The sequence below is a fragment of the Anabrus simplex genome, chromosome 7 (assembly GCF_040414725.1).
Source record: "Anabrus simplex isolate iqAnaSimp1 chromosome 7, ASM4041472v1, whole genome shotgun sequence".
Lineage (NCBI taxonomy): Eukaryota > Metazoa > Arthropoda > Insecta > Orthoptera > Tettigoniidae > Anabrus > Anabrus simplex.
This window is the reverse complement of record NC_090271.1, coordinates 141,514,568-141,532,800: the sequence shown is the minus strand read 5'-3', so window position 1 is coordinate 141,532,800 and position 18,233 is coordinate 141,514,568.

The window sequence follows — 18,233 nt, the reverse complement described above, 5'->3', positions numbered from 1 at the left end:
GAAAACAAACTGTGAAGTTATGGAATTAAGTTGTAACTTGACGTCTTCTATAGGGACTATAAGCATTACATACGGTAATGCAAAATGGTGCAAATCTTGTAACGGAGAAAATTTCAAATGATAAATTTACCGGTACATGTTCTCCAACGTGCTGTAATTTAAAAGAAAACATTGTCAGACTCTTCTTCAAAATTCGATCCTATGCTGTTGGACTTGATCAAGAATGTACGGAAACGAGGTAAAATGTATGGGACTGCTTCGGAAAAGAAGAGAAAAATGTAACAAGGAATGGAATGTTATTGTTTTGTAAATACTGTAATAAAAAGGAGACAGTAAATTTGTAAAATATTACTTAAATATAATTTTGTTTTTAAATGTGCTGCCTGAGCAAGTTAACCTATGTCGCAACACTTTCAAGTTAAATAAGGTGGGTCGTGTTGAGAAATCATACTACTTCTTCTCAAACCAAAGTAATCTCTGTAAAATCAGTACTGTTAACTTTGCCAAAGTAAACATTTTCAATATTATCCACAGCTCGAGGGTCACTCCCCTTACAAGTCAATGGTAACTGATTATCAGTGCAATACTTCAGGTTGGGAGAGAAGATTCAGCTATAGAAGTAGTTACTCTATTCCTATTTTCTTCCCGAATGTAAGTTATAACAACATAACATTTGTTTCATGAATGTTCGGTTGAATAACTAAAATCCTCCGTTCATTACAACTGCATAAGTTGGTGAGATTGATAACACTTGCCAAAAATTAAGTTTATTTTGCACATAGAATATCTTTTTGAAATACTGATAAATAAGAAAAGGGGCTAAATTTTAGAAGAAAAACTTAAAGAATCCCAGTTACTTGAGTGTGTTCGTCTTCGTACATCAAATTTCAGCGTTAATTTTGTTCGAGGAATATTTTTCTTATGATTTCGACAACACTGAAAATAGCGCTGAATCAATTTCACACAAGTATGAAATACCGACTGAGATCATATGGTATCAAACTCTTCTATAACAATTTATATATCTTCGACACTGACCGATTACCACGTCAGATTCCACGATTTAAGAATGACTGTAGCCTATATGATACCACGGTGTCCCTAATTTCATTTGACGGTACCGCAGTGCATAGCTTACGAACATCCTATTCTATTTATCAATAATAATAATAATAATAATAATAATAATAATAATAATAATAATAATAATAATAACAAACCGATTTATTAGTAAGCTATATTTTCTAACATTTCTCCAGTGAGTGTATATGCCTAGTTTGTTTGTTTATTGAAAAACACATTATCAATGACTTTGCTTTTACAATCACCGTCTCGAGTAAAAATTACACAATAATGTACGAAATATACTAATATTTATGTTGAGTAACCGTTTGAATAGTCCGCCTCTGTGGTGTAGTGATTAGTGTAATTAGCTGCCACTCCCGGAGGCCCGGGTTCGATTGCCGGCTCTGCCACGAAATTTGAAAAGTGGTATGTGGACTGGAACGGGGTCCTCTCAGCCTCGGAAGATCAACTGAGTAGAGGTGGGTTCGATTCCCACCTCAGCCATCCCACTTCTCCTCCAGGCAAATGCCGGGATGGTACCTACCTTAAGGCCACGGCCGCCTCCTTCCCTCTTCCTTGTCTATCACTTCCAATCTTCCCAACCCCCACCAAGTCAGCGTAGCAGGTGAGGCCGCCTGGGCGAGATACTGGCCATCTTCCCCAGTTGTAGCCCCTGACCCAGTGTCTCATGATCCAGGACACTGCCCTTGAGGCGGTAGAGGTGACATCCCCCGCTGAGTCCGAGGGAAAAACCAACCCTGGAGGGTAAGCAGATTAAGAAAGAAAGAACCGTTTGAGTAATATTGAGAATGAGTATTTTCTAGCGTGGAGAACTGTAAAAAAAGAGGGATATACAAGACTGGGGCGGTCAACTGCCTTACCAACGTAGTGTAGGAATGAACCATAATGGCGGGCGAGCATATCTAGTCTTGCCGGTCTCAAGCACATCACTAACCAGGGCTGCTACGCTACACCAAGTGTCAGACCACTACACATTCAATATGCATGCTATTGGTCGAATGTGGTACGAATGGCCTCTTATGTGATCCTCAAAGTATAAAATGTGAAAAAAATATTTATTGCTCGTGGGATTCGAACCCAGCTGCTGATGCAACATGTGTCAACACGTCTGAGGTTAGTCTACTACACCACAGTGACTATCGCCTGCTGTTTATCAGAAAGCTTTCTTGGTGTAACACTACGTTCGCTTCACAAACTCACACACGTTTCCTATCAGTATGCCATCGCTTTTAGTGATAATTTCATAACCAATCGAAAACTTATAATTGGCACGTACATTATACATAATCGTATGACAGTTTGATGTATTGTGTAAATACCTGTCGCTTACCGGTACATGTTTTTGCAAAAGTCGTGCAGTGATGACGCAGTAAGCGCTTTAAAGGCGACTGTAGCTTGGTGCGTGGCAAAGGAAAATCGACCATCACCCCACTGACGTTCGTTGGGATGTCTCAAAGCAGAAACGTCAGGCGCAGCGGACTCACCCGGTATACTGTGTCATACAGTGAGTTGTTACTGAATTATGTACGCCGGAGTATATCAGCCACATCACAGGAGATGCCGCCATGAGCAGCCTCAACATGGACAGGCGTAGCCGCTCGAAGATACCTGGATCCTGTCAAACAGCCTCACAGGCGTTACTGATACCCCATTCCAGATCGTGACGTAATTAACTGGAGTAGCATATACCATACTTTACGATTGTCTTCACAGAAGTCCAGCGGATGAAGGTCAGGAGCCCGGGCGGGTCAATGCACTGGACCTCGACGCACTATCCACCGTCGTGGGAAGGTGGTGTCTAAAAACCAGCGGACATGCAAACTAAAGTGCGTTGGAGTACCATAATGTATAACGACTTGGACTGGCGGACTGCTAGGGGCAGTAGTACAGGCAGCGTGTTCCTTAAGGACAGGTTCGTCGGGGTAGCACATAGGATCCTATCTGTTGATCATGGATAATACCACACCACACGTTAGCAAAAGCTGTTGATAATTAGCGACAACCGTATCATGGGGATTTTCAATTGCCCGCCTGCGTGTGTTATGCAAGTTTATGATGTCATGTCTTCCAAATGTGGCCTCGTCGATGAACAAAACGGATGGCAGGAACGTCAGGGCGGTAATGTGCAACGCCTGTACCTAAATACCAACGCATTGGAGGACATACGTTCATAGGGACATTTTTCTGATCTTATTCCCAGGTATCGACCATTAGATAAACCCGGTATTTAATCGTACTGTCCCTCATAAAATTACCTACAGTTTGGATGGTAATAGAATGTTAATACAGTAATAATTATCGTATAGCCCCAGCTACCGTGTACGGGCATTTTGATTTATCGCTGTCTAGGCTGCCTGCCTGCCAGTTTCAACTTCCGTTTTATACTACCAGCTGATAGAGAAACAGATATCTGTTAGGCGATCTGTGGCTAAGATATAATTAATTTTGTCAGGTAAACACCAAATGTGTTACCAGAGATCATTTACATGCCGATATCGTACGACAAGAGGTGTCGAATGAACTTTTCTTCACCCTTCCAAAATACGACTTCGAGTAGTTAGGTTGGTTGTTAAATCGCCCTTCCCTAATCATGCATCTTTCTGAGTAAACGTCAGGATGAAGGAGGAAGGACACGGTTAGTAGAAAACTAGAGACTATAGAGTTCAGACAAAGGTACAAAAGTAACCACACATATTATTGAGAAGAATTATATTTCAATGAGAAAAAATGTAAATAATCCTCAACATACATTCTCACTGAATTCTACTTGAACAACAAGTGACCAATAACGTCACGTGATATGCTCTTCACACCAGAAGAAAATAACAACAATACATTGAAAATCGATGTAAAAAGTCATCAGTCAATCACAGAATACATCTACCTAACTTAAACTCTGATATCTTTCTTTAAGTGTTCATACTTTTATATATAGGCCTATATATATATTTATTCATATATTTATACATTCGCTTATGGCTACAATATATGACAGTACATGGGCAGTCTGAGGTAATCCTGATGCGCGATTTACGGTTGATTTAAATATCATTTTCTTTTTCTTTTTTGTAGTATATATTTACTATCTAATATGTATAAGGTTTTTTCCTAAACTATGTACATGTATACACTCAGACCTATTCCAATGCATTCACAGTATCACATCTATACCTTGAACTAAGTATCTCCTTGAGCACGACCACAATTGAACAGACATGAGCTACAAATGAAATTTTGATTTCACCACTCTAAATCACAACAGAATCATTATCAAGATATGTAGCTGTATTTTTATACAAACTGAGCCTAAAATTTAATACCTTTTTCAATCCATATAAACATTTTATAACTTACAGTCCACTTGAACAGATATGATTTCCTGGTTTGACTTAATATCCTGAATAATAATAATAATAATAATAATAATAATAATAATAATAATAATAATAATAATAATGTTGGCTTGAGGAACATCTAAATACTTTCACGTTTTTTGGGGGGACGCTGAAGTGCCAGAATTTTGTTCCACAATAGTTCTTTTACGTGCCATTATACAAGGTCTTTATTTATGCTTGGCAAGGACTTTCTCGCTCGACCTTGGCCGCCAGTAACAGTTCAGTTGCCGGCTACCGCACATGCGTATGTACGACAGATTACGGTGCTCGAAATCATTATCATGCATTTTATTCACCATGTTTACCGTTTATGCTCAAATTCATTATCACGCATTTATCATGCATTTTACTCACCATTTTTACAGTTTATGCTGAAAATTTTCCCCATGCGCTGTCAAACATAATCGGCATCTCCTAATGAAGTTTTCGGGTACTCTACCAAGTTCTTCAGTACTGATGGATGCAATTGCAACTCTTATATTGTCTTTAAGCTCATCTAGTGTGTGAGGGTTGTTCCCATAAACTACATTTTTTAACATTCCCCACAAATAAAAATCACATGCCGTTAAATCTGGGCTACGAGGGGCCACAGATTTTGACTTATGATCCTCGTATCAAACACTCTTCAGTAAGGAGATAACGACCTTTACGTCTATTTTTATTGTTTACTGAACCTGACGTTTGAATCTCTTGGCCAGTTGTTTTATTGTTCGATTGATAGGAATGGGTCTCCCTGGAAATTTCGCTCGAAACTTTTGTCTTGTCCTAGCGCACGATTTTCTGCACTTAATTTAAGTATTGTGCAGATATACACGTTCACGTAACGAATATTTCACATACATTACAGCACTATACACAATCACAATAATACACTATACAATACGACATGCAGTACGCAGTAGCTTCTTTGAACACCCTACTATCTCGGAGCTCAGCTCTCAGCAACTGCAGAAGTGCCGGAAACCGCGCGCGCCAGCGGTCGGTAGTGGCCTATCATCGGCGGCCAAGGTCGAGCGAGAAAGTCCTTGCCAAGCATAAATAAAAGACCTGTATCTAAAGACACGGGGCTGGCGCATTTCAGCCTCTTCAAATACCACCAGACTGAACCGGAATCGAAACCGTCAACTTGAGCTCAGAAGGCCAGCGCTCTACCGTCTGAACTACTCGCCCCGGCACTAAGTAACCTCTCCAGATCCATGTCCACATATGAGGACAAATCATTTTATTCTGTTATGGTCACTGTAATTCGAATTTTCTAGCAATGTTATTGAAGATGTATTCATGATTTACTATCAACTACTTTGGTGACCTTGGAATTGGGCTGTTTAGAAGGCAATGCCACTGTCCTCTACAGTTCGTGGTATGCATAGCTATATATATATATGAGGAACGGAAATGCAGACATTCAAGGATTCCATTATGATTACATAGCTCTTCTTCAGGAAAACGTATTTTGATAACACTGGTGACATTCGCCATTTGAACCATATACTTGTTCATTACAAATCATATCACAAACTCTAGAAGTGATATGGTATGTCTAATTTCTTAAACATTGCGTGGATTATCTTTGTGTAAATATGTGGCTTCGGTCTCTTTGGTCATACAGTCTAAGAAGATTACTTTTGTTTTGTATTATTTTATGTTAAACCTCACTAAGCGGCTGTTTTACGAGTCTGATGCAGTCTGGACTTCGTTGGTGAAAATGATATTCAGGATGTTCCTATATATTTTGAAATAATGCAGTCTATTATTAATTAGTCTACATCTGTCAATACTATTTGTGGAATAAATTTTAATTACAAATTTTATGTGTAGAAGTGCAAATTGCAGGATGGTGCACGAAATGTTAGCCCACTTAATTTTGTTCTTAAACCCATACTACTAGGACAATCAACTTCAAAATCATGTGCACATATTCTTCGATTCATGGAAATTTCGCCAGGTAGCATTTTAGGTCGAATATTAGATTGTGATAATGGTGGAAAAAGGTAGGTTGGCTGTTGCACATGAGGCAAAAAGACGTGCTACTGCTCACTGAAGCGAAGCGTGTTACAGTGACCTATAGACATTTCCATGATTTCTTTGGTACATAATGGTCCTCTGACCACATACAATATTCACAATTAGATTGTCTCATATAATCTCATACTTAGGACCAGTAGATTTTCCGACAAATGGAAACAGACGAAAGTGACGCCAGTATTAAAAGCTGGAAACGCAGCTCAGATTAACAGCTATAGACCAGTAGTAGTTTCATCACCAGCTAAGATATTTGAGAGCCTAATATACTGTCATATTTTTCAGCTTGCTTGGTCCGTCATCTCCTGATTAATTTTACTTAATCTGTATTCACCGAACTTGACAACAAAGGGCAAGTAGATGTTATATACACAGATTTTCAAAAGGCATTTGATGAAGTGAATCATGATGTTTATGTTTTAATAATGACGTTATCAACTTATACTTTTTTCTTATTCACTACTCAAACTACTGGTGTCTTATCTCAAGAACAGAATTGAAGTCGTAAAGTAAAAAATGCACCTATCTAATAAGTTCACCCCTCATTCAGGAGTTCCACAAGGATCGAGTTTGGGGCCATTATTAGTGTTTGTTTTTTAACGATCTCCCAGAAAGAGTACAATTTTCCGAAGTTTCATAGTTTGCCGACAATTTAATGCCATTTAATCCAATTGGAAGTAATTATGACTGCGTCAAACTTCAGATAGACTTGAACGAATTAAATAAGTGAACCACCGTTCAATATTAATACATGTAAAACAATGAGTTTCACTCGACGAAAATCTAGCATTAGCTATCAATATGAAATCGAGGGTAAACCACTACGCGTATTTAGTGAAGTATGTGATCTAGGTGTTACATTAACCTACGACCTAAATTTTAAAACTCATCTAGAAAATATTGTCAGCGAAGCTCACAAATATATGGGATTTGTTATAAAGAATTCCTTAAGTATTTCGTTTAGGACCTTGATGGTATTGTATAATCCTCTTGTAAGATCAACACTAGAATATGCCTCGATTATTTGGAACCCGTACACGGCGAAGTATGTCGATCTAATTGAGAAATTCTAAAAATAAAAATAAAAAATCTCATTTTTTTTACAAGAGGTTTGGTGTTATCCCTACTAAGAATCGTACGCCCTAATACTCAGAGCTGTTGATGCCGGGAACTATCTTATAGAAGAAATTGTCAATGTATGTATTTCCTTCATAAAGTAATACATAACAAAATTGACGATAGTAAAATCAGAGAAAGAATTGACATATATGTTGCAAATGTAACTCCCAGTAGATTCCGGAATATATTCTTCATACCGAAAACTAAGGAACTATCTTATAGAAGAAATTGTCAATGTATGTATTTCCTTCATAAAGTAATACATAACAAAATTGACGATAGTAAAATCAGAGAAAGAATTGACATATATGTTGCAAATGTAACTCCCAGTAGATTCCGGAATATATTCTTCATACCGAAAACTAACACAGACGCACACAAGAACTCCCATATATACAGAATTATAGTACACCCTCTTGATATAGACATTTTCAGCATGTCGGAAAACCTGGTTGCTACATCCTGTGATGGAGTGCTACAGTCTTCGTAAGAAAAATGGCATCATAATGTAACTAAATGTATCTAATATTATTTCCTCTTCCTCTATTTCGTTCCTTTGTGATTAAATTATGTTTTTAGAACAAACCATTAAATTACCGTATTACATGCCGATAATATTTAAAAAATAGTGAACTGTGTAAACCTGTAATGTTCACAACAATGCTTAAATTAATAATAAATTTGAACTACAGGAGTCCGTGCTAGAGAAGAAGCGGCCACATGATTTTGCTTTTCACCTACAGCAAAAATTTAAATCATGCTAGTAGCTTTGAATAGAAGTCCACCTTATAGCCCTGGCATTAACTCACGTGACTTTGTCCTTCGGGATTTCCTCAAAGAAAATGTGCATCACAGGGACTCCGAACATGCGGCACAACTGAAGGCCAAGCATCGTGGAGTTATGCCATGCGATTTCTGAAGATTTGCGCAGGAAAGTTATCACAAATTTAAGGCAAAACTCTCAGGAAGGGCGAGACAGAACTATGCAGAAACAGAACGGATTATACGACAGAGACATTTTTCCATGCATGTGTAATTACTTTTGTGTCAGTTTTATACCAGTATTGTCTAAAATAAATACGAATTCATAAATAATGGGGTGATATTTCGTGCACCACCTTGTAATACGAGATATGGTTGTAATGAAACTCCAGAAAGTGATTTCATTTCATTTGTATTTGAAGACGGACCTCGGGACTGAAGAGGACATGGTGTACAAAATAATGGTCTGAACAGAGAAAACAAGTTAGAAGTAATGCTATTTACTTAATTATCACACATTCTTAACTATTTCCGTATTGGTAGCAACGGACATACAATGATTTTATTTCTCCTCAATTGGAAAATGCCACCGGGGAATGGCGGCTACATATCTCAACAATAACGGAATCAACATGAAATGTTCTGTGAGAACGTATTTCTGCGTATATTCTTAGATTGCTAATGTGTTTTTATGCTCTTGATAGGTCTATTACGGAAGAATGCAGTAAGTTTGGTGTCAAGAAGAACTGTCTCCAGTCACAGACTAACTCCATTTGAAGCGCTGGTCACCAAGACAGTAGAGCAGAGGTGCTCAGCTGGGCGCCCGTTGAGGCTAGCCCAGTGCGGCCGGGCTGGCGTGACGTAAATGCGGGCAGCTTACGTAGCAGCAACACGTCACAGTGAAGCGAGAGAGCGAAGACACTTTGCAGCCAAGCGAGGGAGCATTGGCGTTCGATTGTGATTACTAAGCTTTCTTCCACTACTCAGCGAAGTGCTGATTGGGGTGCATTATTTAAAATAAAACTCTATAATCGCAACCAAAATCTGGCATTTTCAAGATATTCCGGCTTATATTTATACTGCGCTCTATACAAAAAGTCAGTTTTATTTCCTTACATGTATTCATTTAAAGAAAATGGACACGTTATAATTTTTTAGTTACAATCTACAAAGGTATATGGTTTAAGCGTACAAGGTACGATTTACAATTGTTTGGATGGGAATGACGGTATTTCTATTTTAAAAAGTAAAATTCTCGTTATTCATTAAGCAAAAAGTAATATAATTACATAATGGAACATAATGGAACAATGATTTTACAATGTGTTGTAGTGTTGTGTGACTTTCCCTGTTCACTGAATTTCTGAAAATAATATTTCAATTTTAACAGGCGCCCGGTGATAATAGCTAGCCTCTAAATGACGAGACGGAGTTTCATCACGAGTGAGGACATGGATATTTACTATCCAGGATTAAAGTACAACACCAGATAGATGTACAGTATGCCTTCAAATAAATAACCTCACTGATTTTATTCCAGGTAAGCATGATTGAAGTGTTGGTGAGTTTATCAGATAATTTAAACCAAAACAACCACAAGCCATAGCTTATCTACCTGAACTCCGTATTGTATTATAACTATTTCTAAAGCAGCTCTTAAAATGTAATACTGAAAATTGTAATTCATTACGTACATAATACAATTATTTGAGGTTGTAAGCCTAACCCTTTATTGTATCCGGTTAAAATACATAAATTGGAATGAACATAAATAACTTATTTCTTAGCACGTACATTGAAAATGACGTTGATTTATGCCCTCTTTCTTTCATTATTTTCGATCTCCATTTCAAACTGGGGTATCGCAGCAGTGATCAAGAGTAACTGGGACAACTTCACCCAACTTTCAAGGCCTGAGACGTAGCCACAACGTCACTGGCTGAATAGCATGCGCTCATCGCCTGCCTGCCCGCCCACTTACAGAGCTTGGCGCCCGCGTGAGCACCTCTACAGTAGAGTATAGAAGAGCAGGCAGAACATGACTCAAGCAAAGCTATGCACATAGCCACGACCGAGAGGGGTTCAGCCTGTAAGAATTTTTCTCTCCTTCATTGTCCCCTCCCCCTGACGGTCAGTATAATAAACGTATAGCTTCAGCTACCGTGTGCAGGCATGTTGTGGAGAAGAAGCTCTTTCCCTACCCTGCACGTGTTGGGGTCATATCTAGCCTGCTGACCTGTAAATTTTACCAACCGAGGTGCGCTAGCAACTGAAATGGCATCTCACGGGTTCCGCAGTTGATAATGGTAGTGAGATTAAATTACGTTGTTCTATCAGAAGTAATATTTGATCCAAACTATGATGCAGCGTCTTTAAATATTACATGTTGTTCTAATAGAACAATCTCTTCTCATAGAATAAGTTATAACAAATGTATATTGTAGTGCACCAAGCGAGGTCCTCGATGCTTGACCGATTTCAGTGTGTGCCGTGCATGCACTGTAATCGGCTCTCGGAAAAATTCAGAAAGTTACCAAGGAATTAGATCAAATATCCCGCACTTCGGATATTATCACCGAGTGCACCTGGAAGGTACGGTATTTCACTGACCGAGGTTCAACGTATGGATCTTCAGGATCGTCACATTTTACGGGAACGAATCAGTCTTAATTGCAATGTTCATACTTCTTTGATCATGTATACGGGTATCAACATGATTTTGGGACTGAAACATTTTATCTACGACCGCAACAAAAAGCAGGAGTTTTCTAAAGTTTTGCGTTTGAAAAGCAGGCATTTTCTGGACACTGTGAAATAAAGTTATTTTACCGCACATGTCCGAAGACGTGACACACTGCATGGCCTACTGTATTACGTCGCTGCTTTCACAATGTACTTCCATCAGGAAGTTGGTGATTATTTCCTGTTCAGATACAAAGAGTACGTAACACATAGTAATGTGATAATATTTTTATTGTAACAACATGAATGAAGATATTTCAACAACTTTTTTTACATAATCTTATCCAGGTTAAAGAGACCTATGTAATGAAGAACAATTGAACAAGGCGATATCATAGATCACCTCAGTATCTAGCATCCAGGTCTACCAAGCTCTCAAGAGACTCATCAACGAAATACCTGCTCTCAAAACAGGAACATCCTTACCATCTCCACGCACACCACCAAACGTTGCACAGTAGGTGCTGCGTGGGTCTGGAATTCCATACTACTGTAGACATCGGGCTTGATATAACGTCTAAACCAATGTGGGGAAAATTAATGTTAGTTTAAATTCAGTCTTAAATCAGATTAAAATAAACCTAGTTTAAACTCATTTGGAGAAAATGGACCTTACACTGTTTTTTGAAATCGGAGCTCGTTGTAACTAAGTGCTGCCTAGCCGAGGAGATAAAGGCGTACTCGATTCACTAGCAAGGACGTTAGTTCGATTCCCCGTCAGGAAGACGAAAAAAAATGTAAGAAACGAGATTTTCAATTCTGGAGATGCACAAGTGGTGCTGGTGTTGGTGATTATTATTTTAAGACAACATACAACTAGGTACCCACCCTGGCCCTCAAGTTCATTCAACCTACACCAAAACTCACTATCAGGTTAACTGCTGGGGGAAAAGGCGGTCGGGCATAGGGCTAACCACTCTATATCTCTTAGTGCCAAGATTACGAACAGTGGAAGCCTTTACCTTCAGTTCTTTCAACTTCTTCATGGCCTGTATGGAGATGGCTGACAAAAATGCAGACCGTATAATCCAAGTTTTGTACCATTGTAAGGAAGTAATGAAATCTTACTTGGAATGAGTGTCAGAGGAGAGATGTCTTCATCGCGATGTCCAGGAGCCCACCATCCCGTACATTTACTTTTATAACCTAATGAAGAGCATTACACGCAAATTTTTATTGCTGCAGTAGCTACCTGCATTCCTACTGGCCAACGTAAAGTGGCACGTGAAGTCATTCCCGTCAATCTTGAAATTAAATTCCGTTACCAATCTTGGTAGAATAAAAACACAGAAGTAAACAAACGACAGTCGTACTACGCGAACGTGTACCGGTATGTGTTGAAAGTTGAGTTGGCTAACGAGGGTGATGGTATTGATACAAGACCAATGGTCTTGTCCAGGCACTACCCTAACCAGTACAGACCGATGTTCTTCTCCAGGCCCTACCCTAACCAATCCAGACCAATGGTCTTGTCCAGACACTACCCTAACCAATCCAGACCAATGGTCTTGTCCATGATCTACCCTAACCAGTTCAGACCAATGGTCTTGTCCAGGCCCTACCCTAACCAGACCAGACCCAGTGGCGTGCGGTGAACATATTCATTACCCCAGGTGCAAAAAAGTTGTATAAACAATCGTAGCCCCACTACACTCCCTAAAGTCAACATTACCATTTTATAAGGCTGCATTTTTTCATAAAGGTCTACCTGGGAAAGATCTTTCAAGAATATTTTCAATCACAAACTCGCACATACTTCCAAATTGATATTCACGGCAGTGGCGACACCATCATAATCTATAGCAGATTGTAAACAATGTACTTACAGTTTCATCCGGTGACGTTTCGTGATAGTACAGTCATGGTTTTCAAAAAATACACTGGGACTATTTGTTTTTACTTAAAAAGCCTAATCTAAACTAATCAGCAAAACTTAACTGGCATTTTACCGTCGTTGAAGTGTTATAGTTTCACTCGCATACTGAGAGTACGTGCATCAACGACAAATGAGGGAAAATAATTGGCAGTCATACAAATTTTAGTGAAAAATGGAAGGGTATGTATAGGTATTTTAAGACAGAAATAGGTTCCAAGAAGGACATTCCAGGAATAATTAATGAACAAAGGGAGTGTGTATGTGAGGATCTTCAAAAGGCAGAAGTATTCAGTCAGCAGTATGTAAAGATTGTTGGTTACAAGGATAATGTCCAGATAGAGGAGAAGACTAATGCTAAAGAAGTATTAAATATTACATATGATAACAACGACATTTACAATAAGATACAAAAGTTGAAAACTAGAAAAGCAGCTGGAATTGATAAGATTTCTGGGGATATACTAAAGACAATGGGTTGGGATATAGTACCATATCTGAAGTACTTATTTGATTATTGTTTGGTCAAAGGAGCTATATCAGATGAATGGAGAGTTGCTATAGTAGCCCCTGTGTATAAAGGAAAGGGTGATAGACATAAAGCTGAAAATTACAGGCCAGTAAGTTTGACGTGCATTGTATGTAAGCTTTGGGAAGGCATTCTTTCTGATTATATTAGACATGTTTGCGAAATTAATAACTAGTTCGATAGAAGGCAGTTCGGTTTTAGGAAAGGTTATTCCACTGAAGCTCAACTTGTAGGATTCCAGCAAGATATAGCAGATATCTTGGATACAGGAGGTCAAATGGACTGTATCGCGACTGACCTGTTTAAAGCATTTGATAGGGTGGATCATGAGAGACTACTCGCAAAATTGAGTGCAATTGTCCTAGACAAAAGAGTGACTGAATGGGTTGCTATATTTCTAGAAAATAGATCTCAGAAAATTAGAGTAGGCGAAGCTTTATCTGACCCTGTAATAATTAAGAGGGGAATTCCTCAAGGCAGCATTATTGGACCTTTATGTTTCCTTATATATATATATATATATATAAATGATATGAGTAAACAAGTGGAATCAAAGGTAAGGCTTTTTGCAGATGATGTCATTCTGTATAGAGTAATAAATAAGTTACAAGATTGTGAGCAACTGCAACGTGACCTCGATAATGTTGTGAGATGGACAGCAGGCAATGGTATGTTGATAAACGGGGTTAAAAGTCAGGTTGTGTGTTTCACAAATAGGAAAAGTCCTCTGAGTTTTAATTACTGCGTTGATGGGGTGAAAGTTCCTTTTGGGGATCATTGTAAGTATCTAGGTGTTAATATAAGGAAAGATGTTTATTGTGGTAATCACATAAATGGGATTGTAAATAAAGGGCACAGATCTCTGCATATGGTTATGAGGGTGTTTAGGGGTTGTAGTAAGGATGTAAAGGAGAGGGCATATAAGTCTCTGGTAAGGCCCCAACTAGAGTATGGTTCCATTGTATGGGACCCTCACCAGGATTACCTGATTCAAGAACTGGAAAAAATCCAAAGAAAAGCAGCCCGATTTGTTCTGGCTGATTTCCGACAAAAGAGTAGTGTTACAAGAATGTTGCAAAGTTTAGGCTGGGAATAATTGGGAGAAAGAAGACGAGCTGCTCGACTAAGTGGGATGTTCCGAGCCGACAGCGAAGAGATGACGTGGAATGACATTACTAGACGAATAAGTTTGAGTGACGTTTATAAAAGTAGGAAAGATCACAATATGAAGATAAAGTTGGAATTCAAGACGACAAACTGGGGCAAATATTAATTTATGGGAAGGGGAGTTAGGGATTGGAATAACTTACCGAGGGAGATGTTCAATAAATTTCCAATTACTTTGAAATCATTTAGGAAAAGGCTGGGAAAACAACAGATAGGGAATCTGCCACCTGGGCGACTGCCCTAAATGCAGATCAGTATTGATTAATTGTATTGATTAATTTAAAAAATATTTGTCACGGTGTATCACACACGTTATGTTAATGAAGGATGCCACAGAACTCGTGAAACCTTCACCTATAATCCAAGAGGTACACTACAAACATTCACTATATACCACCATCAGACAACCATTTGCGCTTAACTCTGTGTTCATGCTGGGCAACCTAAATATATTTCTGCGGCTATCGGAACACGTACTCTACACGTGCTATCGTAGAATTGCTCGAAAAAACTGTATACATACCGAAACCCAAGACTAAAATATATTCTTCTATATTACAACTGATTTCATAGACTGGTTCTATTTTTATTAGCAAGACGATGTTGAAGTGGCTATACTGTTAAGATGTTGCATTTTTCTTGCAGTCTTTAGTGTGTGGCGCTGAAGACTTCGAATGTTAAGTATTAAAACTAACACCCCTGACCTAAGCTAAGCTGGCCTGTGGCTGTAAATTGCTGTCGGGAGTGGGCACACAGCTCCGTCTCGAGGAAGCTTCATGTGCATGCGTCACCCAAGCGGCCTTAAATTTCGCTGGGGGGGTAGCTGTCTCTCGCGCCGGTAAGGAAACCCAGCTCTCTGGAGAAGCTGAACTGGGGTAGTGCGAGCGGATTGTCGAGACAGCTGTACTTGGCTTGGCTTAGATGTTCGCAATGTTTTAAACATTATTAAAAGCGTTCTAAGGAATAATTAGAAAATGTTGATACAAAGTTCTTTACCCCAGCAGCGCTGGGGTAGATGGGGTTCAATGCACGCCACTGTCCAGACCAATGGTCTTGTCCAGGCCCTACCCTAACCAGTCCAGACCAATGGTCTTGTCCAGGCCCTACCCTAACCAGTCCAGACCAATGGTCTTGTCCAGGCCCTACCCTAACCAGTCCAGACCAATGATCTTGTCCAGGCCCTACCCTAACCAGTCCAGACCAATGGTCTTGTCCAGGCCCTACCCTAACTAGTCCAGACCAATGGCCTTGTCCAGGCCCTATCCTAACCAATCCAGACCAATGGTCTTGTCCAGGCCCTACCCTAACCAGTCCAGACCAATGGTCTTGTCCAGGCCCTACCCTAACTAGTCCAGACCAATGGCCTTGTCCAGGCCCTATCCTAACCAATCCAGACCAATGGTCTTGTCCAGGCCCTACCCTAACTAGTACAGACCAATGGTCTTGTTCTAAGCAGGTCCAGGCTTCGCGGCTCCAACCTGTGGGCTTAGTTTCTAAGTAGACAGGTTGGCAGTCTTGTGCACCGCCAGACTACGTCCTATGTGAGAAGGCAGCGAGAAGTAAACAAATGACAGTCGTTCCGCGCGTATGTGAATGTGTTGAAAGTTTGGTAACCAGGGCTATTGTAATGGTAACGATTATCATTATTTAATAGGTTAGTTTTTAACTTATTTCCTAGTAGCTGAAAATTGTTATAGCTTCAATAGCTTCATGTATTTGTTAACTTTGGTTAAACATAAATAAATAAATAAATAAATAAATAAATAAATAAATAAATAAATAAATAAATAAATAAATAATCTGTTCGCCTAGACACTTCATGGCCTGCTGTACGTCATAGCCTTCTCCGTGTACTTCAAAATTAATGCAATTACGATACATAATACCAAATAGTATATAATATTACAATAACAACGTAAAAGAAAAATCCCAACAATTCTGGTATGTTATAAACATACAGTACTTTCTTTTAATATGTCTATTTCCACAGAATTTATATTTTTTTCATAGTAACAGATAAAATTATGTATGCAACTTTTGGGGCGTGAACATTCCTTGCACTCGTGTAATTCAAGCTCTCAGCTAACGCTAGTGCTTAAATATTTACACTCATGCAAAGAAGGTCCACGCCGCGCATAAATTGCATAAAAAACTCCACCCTGACCCGGGAACATAGTATTTCGAAGCAACAATTTCTCTCCCAAGTACAATTAGGTAGTTAACGCTGGCCTAGCGCAACATCTACTGTTGAGTTGGTGTTTGATGAAGCTATATCAAGATACAGGTGAAACGTTTCGATTATCGCCGTAACGTGTAACAGTGTACAACCTTGATTGATTGATCGATTGACCTGCAAAACCATGATCTCAAGATTCTTTGATTCTTTTCTGTACTTCTTTCGGGTGAATTTTAGAATACCAGCTTAATCCTCTATTTACTGCAATGTTATGTTATATTGCTTAAAAGTATGGATTAAGAACTGACTCCTACCCAAAACATGCACCATCGGTTGTATTTCATAGAAACATATTTTTAAAGATTGTTTCAAGGTCGTAGGTCGCTGATCGTGTTTCGCTAAAAAGCAACAGAGAACCTGAGACTCCACATAATTTCAGCGTAATCACATGTGTAAAGTGCTACTGACTTCTGCAAAAACTTTCGCTACTTTGCCCTACATTGCACTACACCAACATTTCGCAAGATTAATAAATAATCCTAACAAAATATACTATTTAACAACTCAAACCCCATAACGCTACAGCCTGATTGAACTTACCTACAAAGAGACAACTGCTCGGCCCGAAGGCCTGCAGTTTACGGAGTGACACGTGGTCAGCGTGACGAATCCTCCTAGGCCGTCATTCATGGCTTTCTAGGGCGGGGACGCTATCTAACCGCCATACCGCTCCTCATATGTCCTCACGTAGGCTGAGTGGACCTCGAAACAGCCCTCAGATCCTGCTAAAAATTCCTGATTTTGAGGGTACGTTTATATTACAGTGTAGGTGCTCACTAAGGGAGGATTTTTGGATCTTCCATCGCTAAGGGGGCAAAAAAGGGGTGAAATTTTGAAATGAGTATACCTATATCCCAAACACTTAATAGTTCAAAGATATGAAAATTGGTATTTGGAACGTCCTTTAAAAAGAAAGAAACACGTATTTTTTGTTTTCGGAGAATCCACTTAAGGGGGCCAAAAAAATGAAAAGAAGGGTTGAATTCTTTTTATGAGGATACTCCTTATATCTCAAAAACTGAAGACGTTACAAACGTGAAAACTGGTACATGGAATCTCCTTTACAAATAAAGAAACATATATTTTTTATTTTCGAAAAATCCACTTAAGGGGATGAAAAGAAGTAAAAAAGGGGGGGGGGGGTGAATCTTAAAAATGAATATATCTCGAAAACTTAACAAGTTACATACGTAAAAATTGGTCTTTTCAACCTCCTTTACAAATAAAGAAAGTTGCACTTTTCTGCTGTCGGAAAATCCATTTAAGAGGGGTTAAAAGAAGTGAAAACGTGAATTTTTAAAA